This window comes from Octodon degus, unplaced genomic scaffold, assembly GCF_000260255.1.
Source record: "Octodon degus isolate 3935 unplaced genomic scaffold, OctDeg1.0 scaffold00054, whole genome shotgun sequence".
In the NCBI taxonomy this organism is placed as follows: Eukaryota; Metazoa; Chordata; class Mammalia; order Rodentia; family Octodontidae; genus Octodon; species Octodon degus.
The window spans coordinates 2,365,870-2,372,803 of record NW_004524630.1 but is presented as its reverse complement, the minus strand read 5'-3'; the positions used below and the strand labels follow the sequence as shown (position 1 = coordinate 2,372,803).

The window sequence follows — 6,934 nt, the reverse complement described above, 5'->3', positions numbered from 1 at the left end:
TTGGAACCAGAAGAGATCTAGAACAGCAAATACAATTCTGGGTAACAAAGGCAAGGCAGGAGGCAACACAATCCTTGACTTTAAATCACATTACAAAGCTACTGTCATTCCTTACAGAACCAAAGAAAGCAAAATTCAGATGGAACCAGAAGAAGCCGAGAATAGTAAAAGCAAGCCAGGGCAACAAGAGCAAAGCGGGGGACATCCTGATTTTTGCTTTACATGTCTGCGTTGGTGGTATAGTGGTAAGCATAGTGGTCTTCCATAATTCTTGCTTTACAATCATACTACAAAGTTACAGTGGTAAGACAATATGGTATTGGGATAAAAGGACATGTGGATAAAAGGAACAGGATAGAACATAGAAAAGCAACTCCAGGAACACTCAGCTAAGTTATTTTTGACAAAGGGGCCATTTACCTTTGCTGCAGGAAAGACGGCCTCCTTACAAATGCTTCTAGGAAAACTGGCTCTCTACATGCCCTGATTGAACCTAGACTCATCTCTCCATGCACTAAGCTAAAATTCAAACAGATCAAAGATCTAAACATTAGAACAGAAACACTTAATGTGCTGGAAGATAAAATAGGTAAACTTTTGAAGACATGTGTAGGCAAAGGCTTTCTGAATAAAACCGTGATTGCTCAAGAAATAATATGAAGAATCAACATTTGGGATCACAGCAAATTAAAAAGCTTCTTCATAGCAAAGAAATCCACTGCGCGAAGAGAAAACCTAACTGTCTCAGTGACTTTTCACTTGTTGCTGGGACAAAATACCTGCCACCCAAAATTAAGGAAGCGAAGGTTTATTTAGCTCACAATTCGTGGAGGTTTCAGTCCATCTTCAGTTGGCTCCACGGCAGAGTGGCACATGGCAAAGGGAAGTCATTCCTGGCAGCAGAAAACAGCAAAGAGCAAAGTGAGGGGCAGGAGCAGCTGCCTCTCTCCTGTCCTTATACTATCAGCAGGCTGCCCTGGGCTGGGGATGTAGAGCTCACACACCATCCTTGCCCTCCTCTTGCACAGGATGAGGATATTTGCAAAGTAAGAACCCTGGCTTCATGCTGAGTCAATTAAGCTTCTAAGATTAGCAAGGTGACATAATGTATCAACCAGTACACTAACAGATGGGAAAAAATTTTCAGCTACTCCTCAGAAAGAGGACTAATATTTAGAATATATAAGAATTCAGATAAATTAGACCTCACAAAATAAAAATAAAAAAAAAACAAAAACAGGAATCTGAAATGAATACATACTTCTCAGATGAAGAAATACAAATGGCCAATAAATACATGAAAAGATGTTCAACCTTGCTGGCCATTTGAGAAATACAAATTAAAACAATGCTGAGGTTGTTCATAAAGAATGGCTATCATCAAGAAACCCACCACCACTAAATGCTGGTGAGGCTGCGAGGAGACAAGGACCCTTCTTCATTGCTGGTGGGAGTGTGGGCAGATGTAGCCACTATGGAAATCAGTGTGGAAAGTCCTCAAAAACCTCAATCTAGAGGCTCCATTTGGCCAGGCTGTGCCTCTTCTTGGCATATTCTTAAAAACATTAAATACATCATACCGCAGTGATGCACGTGCACTGTGTTTACAGCTGCGCAGTTCATAGTGGCCAAATCTTAGAAGTGGGCTGAAGGTCCGCTGACACACGGATGGATGAAAGCTGTGGTGCTTATGCACAGCGGAACAATATGTCACAGAAAGAATATATGTAAGGCATTTGTAGAAAAATGGATGCAACTTGGACCATGATATTAAGGGAAATAACTCAGACACACAAGCTTAAGTGTCACATGGTTTCTCTTAAGTGAAAAATTCAATATACGTATAAATCACAAAATAAAGGACAGATAATGGACAAAAGAGAAAGAAAGAAAGGTATTTTAATTTAATGCAAAATGTCTAAAAGTGAACTTTGACTTAGTACAATTGTCTTACATGAACTATATGTTCTTTAGCCTATTAGCCTGGCTTTCAATTGTGTATATGATAATTAACTTTTTAAGATCTTATAAGATAAATAAATACATCTGATGCTGGGGAAAAAAAGGGGATAGAGGGAGATAGGGAAAAATTGAAATGTGTTAAGTACATGTACCAACTGCCTACTGCCAAAGCAAAGACAAAAGCAAAAAATGTAATCTTTAGAAAAGGGACATAGTTCAAACCAGCTATCCCTCTACTGGAAATTTTCCCAGAGGAACTGAAAATGTCATATCATAGTGATATATGTGCACCATGTTTATAGTAGCATAATTTGTGATAGCCAAATCTTGGAAAGAACCAAGATGCCCATCACCTGAGGAATGGATGAAAAAATGTGGTATTTTTATACAGTGGAGCATTACTCAGCTATAAAGAATAATAAACTCAAAGATATTTAAAGTGGATGTCACTTGAAGATATACTCATAAGTGAAATAAACCAGACCCACATGTATAAATATTGTATAGTCTCCCTAGTGTAAAAACTCAAAAGAAGAAATAAAAATAGAAAGGTATAACACAATTAAAAGGAAAGCAAGAACTTAAGGTTTAGACAACAAAGAGAGGGCAAGAAGAAAAGCTAGGAAACATGACAGGGGAAAAGCCATACATTTATATGCACAAGATGGGTAAGGCAATGATCCTGAGAATCTTCAGTAGGTTTTTGAAACCAGCAGTTAATTGGTAGGATTTTCACTCTTACTAACTGTATATGCTGATACCTGTGAAATAAGCAACAGCACTGAAGATAGCAATGTGTAATACTAGGGACATGCTTGGAATGCCTGTCATTCTGGTCTTCTAAATATGTACTGCTTGTCATGTCATACCAATTACTGCCATACTGTCTCTCTAGTAAATGTTTGTTTAAAAAAAGGGTAATAAATGAAAACAAGACACAAGAAAAAAAAATCATAGGACTGTCTTGCTACAATGCTGTATATGGTTAGATTTCTAAGTTTCTGTGTAAAAATATGTAATTGTTTATTCCTAATTTTTCAATTACTCATATTCTATAGGGACTTAAAGTTTAACATATCAATACTTGATGGAAAAGTACCTGTTCCATGTTATGTCTAAGATGTTTGATATTCAGACAGATAGTGAGGTTAAGATCAACTGCTTATGTTGTAGGGTAATAATAAGAAGCTTCTCTTCTGGAGGGTTAACAGCTTAAGTTTGTAGACAAAATATTAGAGAAAAAGAAGGGCTGCAAGCACAGCCAACATTTTGGTCCTGGCCTTTCAAGGTCAGTGAGGACTCAGGACATAGGAGAACCTGTACTGTAACATCATGTAACTCAGTTGTGTCCCAAATTTTCTGATCAAGGAGATGATGGGACTACAAAGGAAAGTCATTGATGATGTAGAGTGTGCCTAAGGAGAGTCACATAGAGAGAAAACTTTCTCTCAGGCTTTCACAGAGAGAGAGAGAGCAAATTGGTCAAGCAATGGCCGTGACTCATCCACATGGCTGACACTGACAAAGGATCTACAAAGTGCGGTACAGGGATAAATTCAGGAGGATAAATCCTGAGGGGACTTGATTGACCTTATCAAAATCAAACGTTATATAGGTCTTGCTTTATTTTGGTCTTAAGCATCCAGCAGAAAATTATAAAAATGAAGTATAAAAAGCGAAGCCATATTAATATGCTGAGGTGTAAAGGGCTCAAGTCAACAACTTCTGACATTGCCAGTCCTACAGATAACCCACTACTGTTATGGACTACTGGATTATATTAGAATATTTTGCTGAATTCATGCACCTACAACATTTAAATGACAATAGAATACCTGTCTCTGACAAAAGTAAGCAAAAAATGGGGATAAAAAATGAAGAACCAAGTTGTATCTGCATATTCAAAATAGGATAGATATACAGCTACTTTCTTATTCAATGAGTAGAAAGATTTGTACTAATAGTGTTTGGACAGGATATGCCTGCATCTGGTACTATGGATAACCACTAAAACAACAACAATATGCAATGCTTAATTATTGAAACTGTCCTACTAATCAGTTTTGAAACTGTCTCATTGCTGTTTGTTTCTCAATAAAATTGTTAAAAAAAAGAAAAAAGACAAAGTAGAGACTGATGTCTGTTGAACATTAGTGTGTACAAAACACTGTGTCAGATATTTTGTCTGTTGGCTCCTGCTGTGGCACAGTTGTGTGAGGAATTGCAGTCACTTGCAGATATGGGAAGAGTCTCAGAAACCTCAAATTACCTGACCAAAGCTGCATAACTAAATTGGTTTGCACTCAAATCTGCGTCTGGGGAGAGCCTGTGGCCAACATACATTCTGAGTTCCCAGCTTCTCACTCTTGGAAATCCCAGTTATGGACGGAGCAGTCTAGTGACACCCCTGCTTGCCCTGCATCTGCTGGGGCGCACCACGTGCCCGCGTCTCGGTCCTACCTCCTGCCTGTGTCTGTGCTCAGCGGAAGGCTGCCAAGGTTGCTGTCCTGACTGAAATGACCGTGCTGCCTTTTGCTATGGCAGAGGGAAGCCTTGTCAGAGGCTGCTCCTGGGAGTGTCACAAAGCAGAGCCAACGCAAGGACACCGAGGACACGGCTTTTCCACTTCCGGACTCCCACGGGTCAACGGCACATTTCTACTTATTTATTATTTATGGTACCAAGGAGTAAAACAGGGCCTTCATGCTGAGCTATACCCTTAGTTCTCTTTTTCATAAAATTTTAAATTTGAGCCAACATTGTTAGGTCACTACACTGTCTGAGCTGAGCTTGTGATCCTTCTGCCTCAGCCTCCCAGAGTCCTGGGATTATAGTTCTTTGCCTCTATAACTGGGTTTTATAGTTCTTAAATTACTGTTATAGATGATCAGCTAATTCAGCTGATTACTGTTATAGATTTCAGCTAATTCAAACCTCAGCATCTCGGAGGGGATGCTACATGTGAAGGAATGCAAGTACGTGGAAGAACTAAGTCCAAGTTTCAGGTACAAGAGGGCAAATGTTCAGATGCTTACAGACTGGACGTTTGGAATTAATCCTTCAGCCATGTACATATTTGCTTCAAGTCGCTCTTCTCTTGTGGAACACACACCATCTGCTGGGTACGTGTGTCGCTTGAGGACAAGGGCAGACTGACTCACGGGCATGCTGTTTGGTGTCCTGCTGCTCGAAGCAGAAGCCATGTGGCGAGTTAAGCTGCAGAGTGTCACATAGGAGCACAGACCCACGCAGCGCTCCAGGTGCAGACGTGTGACACTGGCTGTGTGGCAGTGTGGAACCTCAGTGGGGTGTGGACGCTGGGCGATGGCCTCTGCAGAAGAGGGGCTGTGGTCCCACGCCCTTTCAGACACTCCTGGTAAGGCCCACCTGCCAGGCAGGACCTGCAGTAACAGCAAACACCAGACAGTGGGGCCATGGTCACCTTGGCTTCTGATAGATTGAATGGGAAGGGGAGATACACAGAGAGAGAGAGAGAGAGAGAGAGAGAGAGAGAGAGAGAGAGAGAGAGACAGACAGACAGACAGACAGGGAGAGACAGAGAGACGAGAGAGACAGAGAGAGACAGAGGCAGAGAGTCAGAGACAGAGACACAGAGACAGAGACAGAGACACACAGAGAGATAGAAATAGAGACAGAGAAAGAGAGAGACAGAGACAGAGACAGATGGACAGAGAAAGACAGAGACACAGAGACAGAGATCAGATGTTGGTAACTGAACAGGGAAGGAGGGAGAGGGAAGGAAGAAAGGAGGGAGAGAAAGGAATGGATGGGGAGAGAGGGAGGGAAGGAGAGAGAATGGGAGGGAAGGAGAGAGAAGGGGGAGGGAGAGGGAGAGAAGGAAGGGAATGTCGAGAAGGGGAGGAAGGGAGGGAAGGAGGAAGAGAAAGAGGAATGGAGGCAAAAGAGAGGGAATGGGAGGGAGGTAAGGGGAGGGAGGAAGGATGGGAGAGAGAGAATGGAAGGGAGAGAGGAAGGGAGGGAGAGAAGGGGTGAGGAGAAGAGGAGGGAGAGGGAGAGAGGAATGGAGGGGAAGAGCGTGAGAGGGAGGGAGGGAAGGAGGAAGGGGGAGAGAGAGAGACTGAGAGGGAGGGAGGGAAATAAAAGGAGGGTGGGAGAGAGGGAAACAGGGAGGGAGGGAGGGAAGGGAAGGGAGGTGGAGAGGGAGGGAGGGAGGGAAGAGAATGAATACGGGACAGGTAGAGATGGTGCCTTTACAAGTATTGGTTTTAGGAGTTGAGGAAGTTTACTTTTTAGCTTATTTTCTAGGTATGGGGAGAGAATGGTACCTGAGAAGGGGGAGGTGACAGTGTTTTAGTGGATTTGAGAGCAAAGTGAGTCTGAAGGCCCTGGAAGGATGGAGACAAGGTGAGGAGCAGACTCACAGGTGACAGGTCTTCCCAGCATCAAGGCCCGGCCGGGGCTTGCACGTGAATCCTTCCTAAGATCCAGTGGTAAGCACAGGTGGGGCGCACCAGGCCTGGGGGCTGGGCGGGAGTGGTGCACCAGGAGAGCTGTGTGGTGCGAGCACCGTGGCCACGGTCTGCGTGGTGCCCGGCACAGGGAGAACGCCCGGGTCTGTGCACCCGGTGTGGCCAACAGGCGCGAATTTTTAATTTTCTAAAAGAATTACTTCAAAAGACACTTGGCCACTCATCCTTTTCTTTCTTTCTTCTTAAAATTAATTTTATTGAGAAACAAATAGCAATGAGACAGTTTCAAAACCGATTAGTAGGACAGTTTCAATAATTAATACATTGCATATTGTTGCCATCTTAGTGGTTATTCGTAGTACAAGATGCAGACATGGTATCTTGCCCACAAACACTATTAGCACAAATCTTTCTTCTCACTGAATTAAGAGAAAGTAGCTGTATATCTATCCTATTTGGTATATACAGATACAAAATGGTCCTTCATTTGTATCTCTCTCTCTCTCTCTCTCTCTCTCTCT

General features: G+C 42.5%; 1 protein-coding gene across 2 annotated transcripts in view; it reads right to left on the bottom strand.

Annotated features, from left to right (window-relative positions):
* Positions 1-5,266: 5,266 nt before the first annotated feature.
* Sdr16c5 (short chain dehydrogenase/reductase family 16C member 5) overlaps positions 5,267-6,934 on the bottom strand; it is a 22,341-nt gene continuing 20,673 nt past the window's right edge. For both annotated transcript variants that reach the window (XM_023717667.1, XM_004633365.2), the window contains exon 8: positions 5,267-5,279. The gene's annotated coding sequence lies outside the window, so the exon portion shown is untranslated. The remainder of the gene's footprint in view (positions 5,280-6,934) is intronic.